At 41.9% G+C, this 18,394-nt stretch overlaps 1 long non-coding RNA gene across 1 annotated transcript in view; it reads right to left on the bottom strand.

The window, feature by feature from the left end:
- The window catches only part of LOC112662448 (uncharacterized), a 46,597-nt gene extending 28,930 nt beyond the window's left edge, over nt 1-17,667 (bottom strand). Inside the window, exon 1 of the long non-coding RNA XR_003138543.3 lies at nt 17,495-17,667. This is a non-coding gene — a long non-coding RNA (uncharacterized LOC112662448). The remainder of the gene's footprint in view (nt 1-17,494) is intronic.
- Between the last annotated feature and the right edge of the window lie 727 nt (nt 17,668-18,394).

Raw genomic sequence — 18,394 nt, 5'->3', positions numbered from 1 at the left:
AGTGAGAGAGGAGAGCCTCCAATCCTGCTCTACTTGCTCTAGGTTTACTGACTGAAACAGTATAACCTATTGCATTTATGTCAGTTCTACTTATCCAAGCATTTAATCACCAAGTACCTCTTGATCTTGTTGAACTATTTCCTATGTATGTACTTATCTCCCCAAGTAGATAGTAGGCTCCTAGGCAGAGGTGTCAAGACTTGCACTGCTTTTGTGTCCCTTCTAATACCTAGCACTATGGTGGCATCTATCAATCAATATGTCTTTCCAACTAATATTCATCTACTGATCCAGTAGCTGTCTACATCAATGACTCTAATCTTCTATTTTTTTTGTTATTTATTTCAATGTCATATACTATTTGTCAAACATTGGTGACAGAATGATGAATAATATTTGAGGAGCTCTTAGTTGAGGGGTAGCAAGTTCTAAATTTTCTTGTGTGTGTACTTCCATTAGGAAAAAGAATACATTTGAGCATGTATTTTTAATACATGAGTATTTATTTATATATTATATACAAATATATGTTATAAATCAATAGTATTTACTCCTTATTAAAGATACAAAGCCCTCAAAAAAAAAAAAAGACACAAAGCCCTCAATCTGACCAAAAGAAAATGATCAATAATAATAATATATTTTAAATTAGAGTGATGTGATTGAGTATGCCTTCTTATTTTCAAAATGCTGGTTTTATTTTGTATCAGGTATCTAAGGGCTGATTTTAAGGTCGATTTTCATATTTTGTTTTAATGATCCTCATAACTAACCATGGTATCTCCTTAAGATTCACCCTTCCAATCAAAGGACTACAATGTTGCCTGCATATATGATACTCATTTCATTTCTGCATCCAATTTTGCAAGGAATTTTGATACATTTGACTAGTAAAAGTTCATCTCCCCTGATATCAATCAGCAGTTCTTGCAAACTAACCAGAAGATGTTCTGTGTTTTTCTATTTGCTGGGGGTAGGTCCACTGAACCTCTTTATTTAAAAGACTTTAAAACAGATTAGAAATTACTGGTTCCAAGCTTAGGCATACAGATAAAGAGTTCTTTAAAAAAAATAGGTGTCACACTTTATATCCAGTGACAAAAAATCATGTACTGGTGACAATGTCTCTAAACACCCATTTTCAAAATGCCTCCACCACCCCCTACCCCTGCAAAGGCATCAGTTCTTTTGAAAAGGTATTTATTTTCTCAATTACTATTAAATTTTCACCTTTGTAGTCAAAGGATAAATTGAACATGTTTTATTTTTGGTTTTCAGGACTGGGTGAGTAGCATGCCACTGACATGCACTTTATCATAGAAACATGAGTAAACACAGCACATTTGCTTTTCATAAAGGAAAAATGCACAATTCTTCTTTACTTTGTTTGCTCATGGTTTGCCATGAGATGACCAGTGAACACTGGGGTCACCATCACATTATGAAATATTGGAAATATTCTCATTTTAATTGAATATATTCCACAAAGTCATTTACCTGGGCACATATTAATACAAAATGTCCCAGGATGCTGGAAGTTAACAAATGACCACTCTACTTCTGCAACTTTCATTCTCCAGATATAAAAGTATAAATAGCATTTCTGATTTCTTCTTTGTTTCCCAGGGAATTATTTTGTACATTGCCTGGGGCACATACTTGGCAAAACTTTAGTCTAGTGGGTCGAAGCAACTTGTGTTCATATAACAATCTACAAAGCATTATGACATTTGATCCCTAGAACAAGCCATGAAAAAAGCAGAAGCATCATGACTTCTATTATAAAGATGAGGATAACTCCGAAGCCTCATGAATAAACTACCCACTTTCATTTAAAGTTGGAAATGAAGCCTGTGGCTTTTGCCTCCAAATCCCATACTTTCCACTAAGATATTTTGCCTCCAGTACACACTTCTTCAAATGTATGCAGGAGTGAGTATAAGCCAGAGAGACAAAAACAGTCACAATATTCAACTTTGAAGTAGGAAAGGGAAAAAAATGCAATCAATAATCTTTCTTCAAAAACACAACTCAATCAAGCTGCTTGAAATGCAGGTAATATATACCCAGTTGTACTAACCTACTATTTTGGAGAATTTTTAAAGTACTCAACAACATTATTATTTTCCTCCTAAAGAATAATTTGGAAGAAGGAAAAAGGCTTTATAAAGTGTTCGTTATGGTGCTATGTATCATTGAGAAAATGGTGTGCATTGAAACCTTCAACAGTAGGGAAATGATGAAGAAAATACATTTATTTGATTCAGTCATTACAATTATAAGAAATGACTATTAAATAGAGCCAGGAAAAGTAACTATGCTTTCATATTTTTATTGATGCCAGTGGTTCTTAAACATGAATGTATATTAGAATTACCTGTGAAATGTTTAAACATACTCTTTCCCAGGCCCATCCTGGACCTACTGAATCTAAATCTCTAGTCAGTCCTGTGGTTGGAAACTGTATTTCTAAAGCTGCATTGGTGTTCGTGATGAACAATCCAGATGGAGTAACATTGATCACTACTAGGATCACACAATCTAAAAACTAGCTGTGATGAAAGATAAGATTGAAAGAAGATATGAAAAAATAAAATCAGTTTCATTCACTGGACTAACCAAAAGATAATCATTTATTTTTACTTATCTACTATATTTTGTATAATAATAAATATGGTTTATTAACATGAGTACATGGAATGAAATCCCTTTCCTTATCCATATTGTAAAGAAATCTGTCTTCTCCCCTTAACTCTCAACTTTTACGTATTTGATTTTCACCACAAACCTGAAAAAAAATCAATAATCTACAGCCTCTATTTAAAGAGTTTTGTTCAGGCAATTTGGCCATTAGGAATATTACATTCCTTTGCCCTACATAGAAGAAAAAAGGGCCATGGGATGTTGTTTTGCTAAAAGTCTTAGTATCGAGTTCTGTTGCTGGTATAACTGGGGGGCGTGGGTGGAAAGGGAGATAACAACCACATGATTGTGAGTCTAACTGCTGGAGATCATAGGGCACAACCATTTGCTGGCCTCAGAGGGAGATGAGTATTAATAAAGTAGTGCTTTTAATGGATGGAAGAGTCTTGGGATTATCACAAAGAAAACAACCTAGGGGCACCTGCATTGTTCAGTGGTTGAGCATCTGTCTTCAACTCAGGTCATGATCCCAGAGTCCTGAGATTGAGTCCCACATCGGGATCCCTGCAAGGAGGCTGCTTCTCCCTATGCCTATGTTTCTGCCCCTCTCTGTGTGTCTCCCATGAATAAATAAATAAAATCTTTAAAATTTTTTAAACTAAAAAATAAAAGAAGACAACTTATCAACAACCCACCATATAGAAGTCAATCATCCTAAACTCTTGCAATTGTTCATGAAAAACCAATATCATGTACCAAAGATATACTGTGACATTTGCTTTTAGATACAGTTTTGAACTGTACGACCTAGCAATACTGTTCCTGATGGTAAGGCTGATACCTTAGGCCATTTTTATATTAATGTTAACATTCCCATTCACTGCCTTCCGTTATGCTGTGTACATTGCAGATACTCCCAAATACCTCTTTATTTTCTGCATAACTATCTCTTTATTTATGCATAATGTTGAGTATTTATTTTATTTCCAGTGTAATTAATGTACTGTGTTTGTTATATGAGTTTCAGGTGTGCAATATAGTGATTCAACAACTCTATGTATTACTCAGCACTCATGATGTTAAGTGTACTCTTAATTCCCTTCACCTATTTCACCCATCCCCCAACCCTAAAATACCTCTTTATCTTGATATAGTTTGATGACCAATCTCTGGCTAAAAGTGGAAGGAACTAGTGGATTGAACCGTAGCGAACCTCTCCATTAGTTCCCATTGCCAAGTCCCTGGAAATTCTCTAGTTCCTATCATTCCCAAGACCTATTTTCTCTGATTTTTTTCTTTAATTTTGTAAGCTACCCCACATATTTGTGAGCTAAATGTTGCATTTAGCTTCCATCAACCCTCCTGGTTGGGGAGGTTGAAAAGCTAAAACTATGTATGCTGGACTCCCTTGCAGCTAGGGGTAGCAGTGGTTGGCTCTTGATCTTAGCTTAGCTTCGGAGGTGACCTCAAAGGCAATAACTTCCCTTGGGTTGGTGTATATTGTTCTGTAGTTTTTCCTAAAATTTCAGCCAAGAATCTTCTCAGCCCTTCCAACAATTTTTTTTAGCACATAATTCTCTGTATCAAGTCCCTTTGTGATTGAAATACCTGTAGAAGTGTCTTTTCCTGTACCAAAATATAGTTCATAAACTTCCAACTAATCCCATTTTTGCTTATACTTGTCAAAGTCAGTTTCTGTTGCTTCCAATCAAAGAACTCTCTTTACAGGCATCTAGGGTGACATTGGCAGAAGCTGAGCCACTATAATGGAAAGAATTTAATGCCTGTTTAGGAGCCAAAAGGTCAAAGGTTGCCCATTTAGTAGCATATGACCATAGACATATCACTCACATTTCTGAGCCTCAGTTTTTTCATCTATAAAGTGAGGATAACACTCACTACATGGGATGATTATAAGGACTAAATTTGGTAAAGTAAAAATATGTCCCATATCTATTAAGCATCCAACAACTGTTGCTTGTGTCTACTTTGGCTTAGTAAACATAATTAGCAATAACCTGGAAATTTTAAGGTGTTTTTTTTTTTACAAATTTATTTTTTATTGGTGTTCAATTTGCCAACATATAGAACAACACTCAGTGCTCATCCCATCAAGTGCCCCTCTCAGTGCCCGTCACCCAGTCACCCCCACCCGCTACCCACCTCCCTTTCTACCACCCCTAGTTAGTTTCCCAGAGTTAGGAGTCTCTCATGTTCTGTCTCCCTTTCTGATATTTCCCACTCATTTTTTCTCTTTTCCCCTTTATTCCCTTTCACTATTTTTTATATTCCCCAAATGAATGAGACCATATAATGTTTGTTCTTCTCCGATTGACTTATTTCACTCAGCATAATAGCCTCCAGGTCCATCCACGTTGAAGCAAATGGTGGGTATTTGTCGTTTCTAATGGCTAATATTCCATTGTATACATAAACCACATCTTCTTTATCCATTCATCTTTCAATGGACACCGAGGCTCCTTCCACAGTTTGGCTACTGTGGCCATTGCTGCTATAAACATTGGGGTGCAGGTGTCCCGGCATTTCACTGTATCTGTATCTTTGGGGCAAATCCCCAGCAGTGCAATTGCTGGGTCATAGGGCAGCTCTATTTTTAGCTCTTTAGGAAACTCCACAGTTTTCCAGAGTGGCTGCACCAGTTCACATTCCCACCAACAGTGCAAGAGCGTTCCCTTTCTCCACATCGTCTCCAATATTTGTTGTTTCCTGCCTTGTTAATTTTCCCCATTCTCACTGGTGTGAGGTGGTATCTCATTGTGGTTTTGATTTGTATTTCCCTGGTGGCCAGTGATGCAGAGCATTTCCTCATGTGCTTGTTGGCCATGTCTATGTCTTCCTCTGTGAGATCTCTGTTCATGTCTTTTGCCCATTTCATAATTGGATTGTTTGTTTCTTTGCTGTTGAGTTTAATATGTTCTTTATAGATCTTAGATACTAGCCCTTTATCTGATACATCATTTGCAAATATCTTCTCCCATCTGTAGGTTGTCTTTTAGTTTTGTTGACTGTATCCTTTGCTGTGCAAAAGCTTCTTATCTTGATGAAGTCCCAATAGTTCATTTTTGCTTTTGTTTCTCTTGCCTTCATGGATATATCTTGCAAGAAGTTACTGTGGCCGAGTTCAAAAAGGGTGTTGCCTGTGTTCTTCTCTAGGATTTTGATGGAATCTTGTCTCACATTTAGATATTTCATCCATTTTGAGTTTATCTTTGTGTATGGTGCAAGAGAGTGGTCTAGTTTCATTCTTCTGCATGTGGATGTCCAATTTTCACAGCACCATTTATTGAAGAGACTGTCTTTTTTCCAGTGGATAGTCTTTCCTCCTTTGTCGAATATTTGTTGACCATAAAGTTGAGGGTGCACTTCTGGATTCTCTATTCTGTTCCATTGATCTATGTGTCTGTTTTTGTGCCAGTACCACACTGTCTTGATGACCACAGCTTTGTAGTACAACCTGAAATCTGGCATTGTGATGCCCCCAGCTATGGTTTTCTTTTTTAATATTCCCCTGGTTATTCTTTTTTTTTTTTAGAAAGAAAATTTGTCATGATAAAAACCAGTTTTAAGGTTATCAATGGTCTATTGTTCTATTTTTTTTAATTGCCTGCATATCCATTTTTTAACTTCCTGGTGGTGGCAAAATGAAAAGCTGGACAGCACCTGGACCTTTGATGATGCTCTCACACCACTAAATTAACTAACCCTAGAGCTCTGTTGTTTAACTTACACTTTGCTTGGTTTCCTATAACTTGAAGCTGGATGCTAACAGAATAACTCTTAGGTTAGGCTCTCTGGGAAAGAGGCTTTAAGATGGTAGTTGATTAAGAAGTACTCTCAGGATTAACACTCATGAGAAGGCGGTGACAGCAGGCAGGGCAGGAGAAGGAGTTGAAGTGCGATATTATTCCAAAAGTGTTCTCAGTCAACCCCATGGGGAACTCTTGAGTTAGGATGGACCATTAGAGCTACCCTAAATGCAGGTAGCGGGTTGTGACTTTATGTTCCCAGTTTATGACTCTTGCTTTGACCAGTCACTGGGTATGAGTTGCTCCCAGAAAAGGCTGCATGGCCTTGAGCCCAGTAGCTCTATTCAGCTGAGCGCAGCTTTGAGGAGGAACTCAGGTATTTGCCAACAACATTGGCAGCCACCGGAGGAATAAATGTATATTGGTCCTAAAGGGAGACGGGGTGGTACCCCAGAGCACCCACCATATACAATTCAACTTCCAATTCAAGTTACTATGTAAACAGATGGACTCTCACAACACTGGAACATGATAGTTAGATCTGCTTATTATAACCCAAAACCATAAATGTGTTGAATCCGGAAATGGCATTGTCAGTATGGTTCTTAGAATCTTTGAGCTGGAAGGCACCTCAGAGATTTTGGAGATCATCCTTCTCATTTTTACAGATGAGGGAACTGAGGCTCACAGGGCACTAAATTCATTTCCCAATGTCACAGAGCCATTCTGTGGCTCTGGTAGTACCAGATTCAGAAGTTTACTTTTGACTTATTATTCATTGCATGACTTCAGCCCTGCATTTATTTGGCAGATATCTCTGGCTAGCAGGATATTATGCATAAGTTGTATAATCTATATTTATGATGCTTTAAATAATTTTTAAAAGTACCCTCAAGAGTCCCTTAGTTGTCAAGATTTTTGCATATACATTTCATTAGCATAATTGATTAAGCTATAAGTGTCTCTATAAAATTAAACACAGTCTTTTGTTATCCAAGTCTATTTAAGCCCCTGACAACAGATAGATCAGAAATTTATGTAACTCAACATTTATCCAATTCCAAGGAAGATAACTAGTTATAATAAAGGCTTCATCTGGGTAATCAGTTTGTGTTCCTTGGTACATTATAATTTCAGTTTTGTAGCCTCTGTGCATGCATTATGTCATTTAATCTTCTTAGAAACTGTGACATGAGCAGGGAGTAAATTATTAGCTCCAATTTAGAGATGAAGCTACATATGAAGAGAAATGAAATGACTCACTGAAAGACATGCATCCAGTAAATGCCGGAGATAGGGCAAAATATGGGTCATCTGTCTCATAACCCAGTGTAGCAAATGCACCTTAAGGCAACCCCCAATGGATCATGCCCTTATACAATCCCCTCCCTCTCTAATTTGGGGAGAAACTGTGATTTGCTTAGAATATAGCAAAGGTGATGGGATGTCACTGCTCTGATTATGGCAAAGATGACTGGATGTCACTCTTGTGGTTACATTTTGTTATATAAGACTTTTAACTAGAGAGAGGCATGCCTCCTGGTCTTGAAGAAACAAACCACCATGTTATAAACGGCTTATCTGGAAGTCCACATGGCAGGGAACTGCAGGAAGCCTCTGGGACTTGAGGGTGGCCCTGGCCAACACCCACCAAAATGCTGGGGCCCTCATCAGAATTCTGCCAACAACCTGAATGAGTTTGGAATCAAATCCTTCCCCATCTGAGCCCTTAGATGAGAACACAACCCAGTTGCCAGCCACATTGCAGCCTTGTTAGATCCTGAGCAGACAGTCTCTGGGTTCCTATTTATACACAAATCATACCCAGACACTTGACTCCCAGAAGCTGAGATAATAAATGTGTCTTATTTGAAGCTGCTAAGTTTGTGGTTTTGCTATATAACAATAGAAAATGATCACAACTAAAGATAGACATATAGGTCAAAAGAATAGAATAAAGAACCCAGAAAAAAAAAAAAAACCCTATACAGATGTGGTCAATTAATTTATGACAAAGGAGCCAAGAATATACAGTGGGGAAAATGTCTTCAATAAATGGTGCTGATAAAACTACACAGCAACCTGCAAAAGAATGAAGCTGAATCACTATCTTATGCCCTATGGATAATTTAACTTAAATTGATTATAGCCTTGAACATAAGACCTAAAACCATAAAACTCCTAGAAGAAAACACAGGTAGTTAAGCTCCTTGATATCAAGTCTTAGTAATGATTTTTTTACTCTGACACCAAAAGCAAAGGCAACAAAAGCAAAAATAAACAAGTGAGACTACATCAAACTAATGTTTGATGCAAAGCAACTAATGTACACCAAAGGAAATACTGAGGTTTTTGTTTGTTGAGTTTTTACCTTCAGAGTTTGTGACACAAAGGTCCCTTGATTATGAGCTCCCTACTCTGTGCACCTATAATTCACACATGAATGAAGACTGTTGTGAATTCCATATTTGTGTGGGCTCCAAGGTCTTCCAGCTCACACCAGCAATCCTGAGAAGTCACTGATCCTGGATCTGGAGACAGTTCTTCAAAGCTTGATTATGAAATTCACCATTAGCTGCAAATGCCACAGGATAATCCCCTTTTACTTTAGTTTAAAGCTGCCTAATGTGGGTGCAAATTTTCAGTTATCAAGTTTAAACATCAGTCATTTGTTGAGGAGGGAGGCTCACATTCTTTTGGCTATGGTTTGGGTCAGTTGTGGCTTGTTGTCCATTGGTCTCTGAGCTTGTAGCAGAGAGCCAATTCTCAGGAGTATAAAAATTTCACAGGACACAATCCATCCACTTGTGAGGGAGTTCTGTATCCAGAATTCCTTCATGTACACAGTCTCCCGGCTGGAGTTCCTGGGTTGGCATGGAGTCCTGTGTCCTGGCAGCTCACACTCAGGATGAGAAGGAATTGGAATAGAAAATGTGTCTTGGATGAAGATGGTGATATGTCCTCCAGGGATTGGAGCCATCACAGGCTGTCCCCTGACGGTGTCATCTGGTCTGCAGCCCCACAGTCCTTTGAACTGCAGCCCTCATATTCATCATGACAATTGGAAGGGCCTCGGGCCACTTAAGGCATGCTTTTTTTGTTGCAGTTGGCTTTATCCACTAACAGAGATGTGGAATGGAGCAGGCTGCCTAGATTCTTATTTGCAGCCCTATTTATGAAGGTTGATATCACTTCTTCCATAACTTCAAGAGGAGACATCAGTTGGCCCACATCCTTGATGGGGGGAGGTCATTACCAAATTCTTTTACTGACAAAAGTCTGAAGCTCCCATTATTGTTGGCAAGCTCCCAGCATATAAATGTCTTTCTCCCTCTGGCCATAGATTCTAGAAATCTGTGATTGCTTTGGTCTGAATATATGTGTGCCCAAAATTCATGTTGGAATCCTAATGCCCAATGTGATGGAATTAGGAAAAGGGTCATTTGGGAGGTGTTTAGGTCATCATGAGGATGGACCCGACATGTGAGATTAATACCTTTATTAAAGAGCCCAGGAGGGCTCTCTTGCCCCTTCCCACCATGTGAGGACACAATGAGAAGTTTGGGACTCAGAAGACAGCCCTCATCCAACCATGCTGGTGCCCTGACCTTGGACTTACAACCTCTAGAACTGTGAGACATACATTTCTGTTGTTTAAAAGCTACCCAGTCTGTGGTTCTTTGTCATAACACCTCGATGGGACTAAGACAATGATAGCCTAAGAAATGTAATTTTAAAGCTTTAAGATCTGGTGAGTTTTTGCATCCTGCTACATCCTTAGGACCATTCAAGTCCCAGAAGAGACTTGATATTGTATGCAATTGTGTTTTTAAATTTTATGTGGCTTTGTCTAACTTGCAGTCACAATGCATAGAATCCTTTTTCCACAATGCATATTCCCCTTATGTCAAAAAATGCTTTCAAATGCATGATTTACATGCCCAGACACATCACAATCAAACCTCCAAAACAAAGAAAAGTCTTGAAAACAGCCAAAGAAAAATGACACATTGCTTACATAACTATTTTTCTCCTCCTAAGTTCTTTGAAATATGTATGATAGCAAAAAGCAAAAATTATAGCATTGTCTGGTGAGATTTTTAGTGTGTGTACATGGAATACATATGACAAGCACAAAATACAGGAGAGAAGGGTATAGGGCCTACAAGATGGGTAGATGCCTATATTGCACTAAAAATGGTAGACTATCTAAGTAGACCATGAAACATTAAGTATTTATATTATGATCTTTTGAATAGCCACTGAGAAAAAACATACAAGAGATATTATTGTCTTGATCTGTTCAGGCTGCCATAACAAAATATCAGAGACTGGGTGGCATAAACAACCAGAATTTATTTCTCGCAGTTCTGGAGACTGGAAGTTAGAGATGAGAGTGCCAGCAGGGTGGATGTCTGGGGAGAGTTCTCTCTGTGGGTTGTACACAGTAGCCTTCTTGCTTTGTCCTCAGGTGGCCTCTCCTCAGGGTATGCAGGTGGAGACAGAGAGAGGAAGCCAGTTCTCTGGTGTCTCCCATCCTAAGGGCATGAATGGTGCAGGGGGCTGCACCCACATGACCTAATCCAACCCTAACGACCTCCTGAAAGCCCACCTCCAGATACCACCACACTGGGGCTTAGGCCTCCAACATATGAATCTGGAGCGACACGAGTCTGTATGTTGCACATGATTTATCTCCAAAGATAAATTGAAATGGAAGACTGAAAACCTTTCAAATAATTCAAAAGGAGGCAGGAAGTAGAAAACATAAAAAAAGCAAAGGGGCACCTGAGTGCTTCAGTGGTTGAGCGTCTGCCTTCTGGTCAGGGCATGACCCCAGGTCCTGGGACTGAGTCCTGCATCAGACTTCCCACAGGGAGCCTGTTTCTCCCTCTGCTTATGTCTCTGCCTCTCTCTGTGTGTCTCTTGTGAATAAATAAATAAAATCTTTTTTGAAAAAAGAACAAAAACAAAGAGAACAAATGATAATATGACAGAACCAAAGCCAAACATTAAGAATTACATTAAATGAAGCTATGACCCCCATTTTGGTGATGAGGAAGCTCCAGCTCTGAGAAGCACCAGCAATAACTTAACCAGGGGTACACAGATATAAGGTGTAGAGGCCAAGGTCCAGCTCAGCAACACCCAGGACCCCAAACCCACCCTCTTCTACCACTCTCAGCTTTAAAAATCGCAGCACACCCTCTAGGTAGCCATGAATCACAGGCCTGAGGCACATGGAAGATGCTAGAAGACAAAAGTCAGGAGCCAAGTTGGCAACAGCCTTGCTGCTCCACATAGCCAAATTCCCTGGGCTTCTGCAACCCAGCTCACTTCCCTGTTCTTAACTAGGGAGAGCAACAGCAACACCCACACTCCTAAAGGCCAAGCTTTGGAAAGAGGAGGAGGGAAGGGCCAGCCCAAGACACACACTGCAGATAAAGCAGCCTCCAGAAGTCTCAGGTCAGAATGGAAATGCCATCAGACTAGCAGTTGAGCCTCCTGGCAGTGCTAGTGCTTGTTACCAAAATGTGTCTATGAGGTCTCCGTACAGTTTCATAGATGTGGTCTTTTCCAAGTACCAAGCTCTCTTTTCAACACTGTCCCCCCACCTCCTGTGATTCCAAATGCTGCCCTGGACTGTCTTTTCATTCCTTCAGGGTAGCAGGAGGAAAGGTCCCAAGGGCCTCTCCAAAATGCTGTGCTGAGCTTGGCCCAAAGAAGAGAGTTGCCAGGAGAAGGTCCCGACCTTTGGAGGACTCCCTCTCAACACTCTCCTTAGCATAGTCCAACCAGAATTGGTCATCATATGTCTGCTGCCAGAAAACCAGGGGAAGAACCTTCCCAGCAATGGCTTCCTCTCGCCTACATCCCCAGAGAGCAGCTTCCTGCCAATCCATCTCAGAACCACTATAAGAAAACCACAAGCATTCCCTTATTATAATAGCAATAACAATACAACTTCCATCTGTCAAGTATCTAATTGCCAGGCAGGTAGCTTTTATTATCCTTATTGTTCTGCTAATAATGGCTAGCATTTTCAAAGTGCTTATTTTGGGCCAGGCCTTATACCAAGAGCTTTTAATGTATTACTGCATTCTCTCCTCTCATCAAACCTGTGAGTGGATATAATTATTCCCATTTCTCGCTGAAGAATGGAGGCCCAAAGGGGACCATTGGTTCAACCAAGAAGGGGAACAGCCAGGATGGAAAACTAGTTCTGTCTCACTCCAAAGATCAATCTTCTACTCCCAGGGGCATCATTCTCAAAGTATAAATTTAAAAGAGCAATAATATATTTTAAAAAGAGCAATAATATGTCATAATGTTTAGTATCAGTAAATAACATTGTTACCAGAATCCTTCCATAAAGTCAGGTCCTAAGGAGGACCAAACCACTATGAAGACATGCTACCTTCTAGTAATGTTGTTACCCTAGTTTGAATTACAAGACCTACTGCTGTGCTGGCCACAACTTCCATTTAGTAGGTGAGCATCTATCATATTAGGCATTGGTGGGTAGCGCAATGAGTAGAACGAGCCCCACACTTTTGCCCCAGCTTGCAATCTGGTGGGAGAAATAGATGGATGATAAACTGGAGTCCAGAATGATAATTCATAAGATAAAGGAAGCACACGGAGATACACGTGACACAGCCCTGGAGGGTGTGGGAGGAAGGACTTCCCAGAATGAGCAACGCCTAAGTCAGGAGCTAAGTTTGGCTGAAAAAGCCAGACAAATGTCTGAGAAGTGTATTCTTAGCAAAGAAGAAAGCACATAGGAAGGCCCAGAGGCAAGCAAGAATGTGATGCCTTCAAGAAACAGAAAGAAGTTCCTGGAGCACGGGGTTTGGCAAGTAGAGCAGTGAGAGATGAGAAGAAGCAGGGCCAGATCGTGGAGGGCCTGAGGAAGGATTTTAGACTCCATCCCAGGAGCAAGGCGGAGCCATCGAAAGCACTTGGTCAGAAACACGGAAAGATCAGATTTTCATCTTAGACAGACCTCTCTGAGTGCAGTTTGGAGAAGATTGGAAGGGATGGGGACCAGGGCAGACAGAGCAGCTGGGGGGCTGTGGCCATCATTCAGCTATGAGACTGTGTTGGTCTGATAGAGCAATGGTGCTGTGGACTGAGAAAATGAATGAAATTGGATCAAGAGCTCTGAAGAAAAAGGGCTAGATAGACTGAGGGACCCAGAAGATTTGGGAGAGAGGAGGCAAGAACCAAAGCTAAAAGACCAACTTCTGGCAAGGAAATGGAGTAGGTGCTTGTCAGCACTGCTCACTCTACTCATGGAAACAGAGGAAAGAGAAAAACTGAGCCGGGAAGCAGATAGATGGACCCCACTCCTGCTGGATTCAGGCATTGGAGGGGCATCTGGCTGGCTCAGTCGGTGGACTGTGTGACTCTTGATCTCAAGGTTATGAGTTCAAACCCCCTGATGGGTCTAGAGATTATTTAAAAATAAAATCTTTTTTTAAAAAAATCATTCATTGGCTATCTGGTGACCAAAAGGTCTTTGAATACAGAACAGGACTCAGAAGAACAGTCTTCCCCCTGCCCCCACATCAAGGAACCAATAGTGTAAGAAACAAACTTAATGACCAGAATTTGCTACTCATGTGCCCTTAGCAGAGGCAGCACAGGGCACTGAGAAGAGCAGGAGCCTTGCAGCCATGCTGACTTGGGATGATATTCCAGCTCTGCCAACACCCGGTCGTGCAGCTGTGGTTTCGTCACACCACCTCCCAGAGTCCAGAGCCACCGATCACCATGTGTCAAGTGTGGTTAACCATAACCGACCTCAAAGGATTGCAAAAGTTTAAGAAGATTATGCACATAAATTACCTAGCACATAGTAGGAGTTCAGTAACGAGGGAACTATGATTAACAAGAAACTATTTCAGGGGCATCTGGGTGGCGTAGTCAGTTGAGCAGCCTTGACTCTTGGTTTCAGATCAGGTCATGATCTCAAGGTCCTAGGATGGAGCCCTGAGTGGAGAGTCAGCTTCAGGATTCTCTCCCTCCCTCTGCTTCTCCCCCTGCTCATGCTCTCTCATTCTTCCTCTCAAATAAATGAATAAATCTCTTAAAAGAAGAAGAAGAAGCTATTTCACTCTATCTGCACATTTTCCCTGTAATTTATAGTACGTGAATGTTTACAGATTTTCCTCTGGGGGGGGGGATGCTGTAAAGGGTGGCATTTCCCTTGCTGGTCTACAGCTTGATTGCTTCATGGAATCGGCCCCCAAGGAGGAGGTTGGCTCTCCTGGAGGTTCTTGGTGAGGCTGGGTCTTTCCGGAGGACAGAGCCAAGATGGAGATATGAGTGGAAGATGAGTCAGAGACCTGAGGTCTGAGCCAAGGAGAGCGGGGGCCATCCAGGACATGGTACATGAAGTGAGAACAGAACAGGGGACAGATGGAGGCTAGACCTAGAGCTGTCAGCAAGTCTGAGGAGAGATGCCAGTGAGTATAGGTCTGGGAGCTCCTGGGGAGGAACTGGGGACAAGAGTGAGGAAAAGCAGAGAGACAAGAGGTTGGGGCTCAGGAGGTGTGCATGAAATAGGAGAAATGATAGTGACACAGGACGAGCTGAAATACGGTTCGAGGAATCAAGTCATGGCTTCAGGAGGGATGAGCCCAAAACCTGCTCCAAAGAACTTTCTTAGGTCAAGTGACAGGCGCCTTTCTGCTCTTTAGCTCTTTGTGTCTTTGCAACCACTCTATTAGTGAGATGTAATTCACATACCACTCAATTCATCCAGGTAAAGTGGACAATTCAATGTTTTTTAGTATATTCAGAGCTGTGCGGCCATCATCACATTCAATATGAGAGTTTTGGTGGCGGGGGGGGGCACCTGGGTGACTCAGTCAGCTAAGCACCTGACCCTTGATTTTGGCTCAGACCATGATCTCAGGGTTCTGGGATGGAGCCCCAGGTCAGGCTCCAGGTTCAGTGGGGAGTCTGCTTGAGATTTTCTCTCCCTCTCCCTCTGCCCTTCCTCTACTTGTGTGTTCTCTCTCTTTTTCTTAAGTAAATAAATAAATTCAGTTTCCCCAAAAGGAAACTCAATACTCTTAGCATCATCTCCCAGCCCCCATCTTCCCCAGACCTAGGCAACTATTCATCTATTTTCTGTCTCTGTGGATGCTTTGCCCATTCTGGACATTTCCCATAAAAGGAATCATACTACACATGGTCTTTTGTGACTGGCTTCTTTCAGCTAGCATATTTTCAATGTTCACCTATGTATTAACTTGCACCCAATGTATCATTCCTTTTGATACTAAATGATACTCCCTTGTATAGAGAGATATATAGCATATTAACCATTCGCCAGGTGGGTAGCATCATCTCCTGCCTAAACTGCTGTCCTGCCTTCTGATTGGTCTCCCTGCATCCAGCCTGGTACTACATGGAACATGACTTCACACTTAAAATCCACTAAGGATTCCCCATTGCCTTGGGTATCAATGCAAATGCTCTACATAGCAAGGAAGACCCTGATCACCTCCCTAACTCCATATCCAGCTTGGTCCCCATGCTTCTGAACTTCTAATGGTTCCTCAAAGGCCCCGTGTTCTCATATCCCTCAAAAACTTTGCAGGAGCTTTTCCCTCTGGAAGCTCCTTGAAGAAAAGCATCTTTGTTTTCCTCATTAATGCACCCAAGCCCCTAGAAGAGTGACTGGCATATAATAGTTGTTGAATAAACATGTGTCCTGCAAATGTTTCCTCTCAAGTAAATGAGCAGCCTCTAAGATGGCCTCCATTAATAGCCACCTCCTGAAATTCAGGTGTTCCTGTACCCCTCCGTGTGAGTGTGATTTAGTGACTGCATATAGTGACTCACTTCTAAGTAACTAAATATGACAGAAATTATATGACGTCACTTCCAATATTAGGCTATAAAAAGACTGTGGCTTCCATTAACAACCCTCTCACTCTCTTTCACTCTCTCTGATCACTTGCATTAGAACAACGAAGCCACCATATTGTGAACAGTCCCATGAAGAAGACCATAGGACATGGTGACATACTGAGGCCCTCAGTCCAACAACCTGTGAGGGACGGAAGCCGGCCAGCCACCTCACGAAGCCAACACTTCGACCTAGTTGTCTTGAACCAAGACCTTAGGCCTGGCTGACAGCTTGACAGCAAAGATCAAATCCAGGGCATTTCCATGGAAACATGGTCTAAAGAGAAGGCTAAGCATGTGAGAAATTCTTGAGATGACTACAGCCCCAATCTCCTGAGACACCTTGATCCAGGAGGCACTCAGCATGCAGATCCCAGATTCTCACCCCATGGACTCTGTGAGGAATGAAGTGTTATCTTAAGAGGCAAAGGGGCTACATTTGGGAGCAATTTGTTACGCAGCAATGGGCCACTAATACAATGAGCTTCTGGACAGGAACAAATCAAGTTTTCTGACAAAGAAAGCTAAAAAGTATCTTTAGGAAGTCTGAGCCAATGCAAGTAAGCCTTCCTCCCACCAGTGTGTTAGAATACATGACTCTCTTCAGGTAGTGTTTCCAGAGGAGAAAAAATAGTCAATAAGATGGCTCTTTGTTCCAGATGGATTCCTATGGTCTTTCTTCCTGAGGGATTAAGTGGTGACTTTCCCTGGCCAGGTGGCCCCTTATTTCCTGCCCTTGTTCCTCTCATGTCTTATTCCAGATGAGATGGGAAGGATTCTCGGTCCCTCTCATGCCCAGACAGTGGATTTGATGTCTTTCCTCCCTCCCCTTTTTTCTTCTCTGACTCCCCATCCCACCCCCACCAAACCAACTATCATACCCAGTGAACCAGCTTGAGCCAAGTTCTTTAAATGGGGGTTTGCCAGCTGCAAAGTCAAAGAAAAGCTCCTCTGACCAGCCTTTTCTTCATGCTGGGGACTTGATCAAGGGCACTCTGATTATGTGCCCATCTCCCCGCAGAAGGGTAGAGGGAGAATAAGGGAAGGATGGAGAGTGTGTAAGGGTTCTTGCCTTAGAAAAGTCTTGACCCCGCAGAACTTTTTCTAGCACATCTCCCTCAACCACCTAAACTAACAAATGACCCCCTCTTTTTACTAACCTGGATCCGTTTGGACTTCTGGCACTCACACTCCCACAGCTCCGAGTGACACCCCAAGTCCATGCTCTCCCTCCACCTTCCCCTGCAGCCCTGGCCAGCCACGCTGGAAAGCAGCCCCCTGCGCCTCCGAGAAGCAGGCAGTCTAAGCTGTCCGACAAAAGACAAAAGTAACTGAGGTGCAATAGAATGTTCCCCAAATCCCTGGGCTGTCAGATGCAGCTGAGGACAGTCAGGACGTGGTGCTGAGTGACTGCAGATCCACCAGCCTCCAAATGTGCCTGGGCGTTCCTCCAAGAGGCTGCTTTGTCCTCTTCCCCTCTCAGCCTGGGACCCCAGAGGTAACAGCATTCACTCTCTGCAGCTTGGGCAACCGTCACATGAGCACACCATCCCCAAAAGAATGGCAGCTAGGCCAGCCTCTGGGCTGTTCCCCAGGCCTGGGAGAAACCAAACTCCCTCATCCTGACCTCATGCCATTCTGTGTTCCTGCTGGCAGCAGAGGGTCCCAGCAGGGGCTGAGTGTGGAGAACAGATGAGTAGAGGCAGGGAAAGGCAGGAAGTTAAGAGGTGCGGTTCATGGGGGCGGGGTGCATAAGGTGGAAGGAACCAGATGGCTTTTCTTCCCATTTCTCCCCAACCCCAGATTTCTGGAGTAGATTTTAACATCACATTGGATTCAGGTCCTGGTTCCATGACTTCACCTGCCTGAGTCTGGGTTTCCTTACAAGTAAAATGAAGAGGAGGTTTCTCCCTTGCTGGGTTGTTATAAGACTAGATATGAAATTGTATATAAAGTGCTTGACATGGTAGCAGGTGCATAGCAACCTACTACACATAATGGCTCTCAATGGCCATTGCTGTCTGCTCTTTGTGAGCGGATGTCGGCGGAGATAACTACCA

The sequence above is a fragment of the Canis lupus genome, chromosome 13, assembly GCF_003254725.2.
Source record: "Canis lupus dingo isolate Sandy chromosome 13, ASM325472v2, whole genome shotgun sequence".
In the NCBI taxonomy this organism is placed as follows: domain Eukaryota; kingdom Metazoa; phylum Chordata; class Mammalia; order Carnivora; family Canidae; genus Canis; species Canis lupus.
The sequence above is the reverse complement of the archived record's forward strand: the minus strand, read 5'-3'. Positions and strand labels throughout refer to the sequence as shown.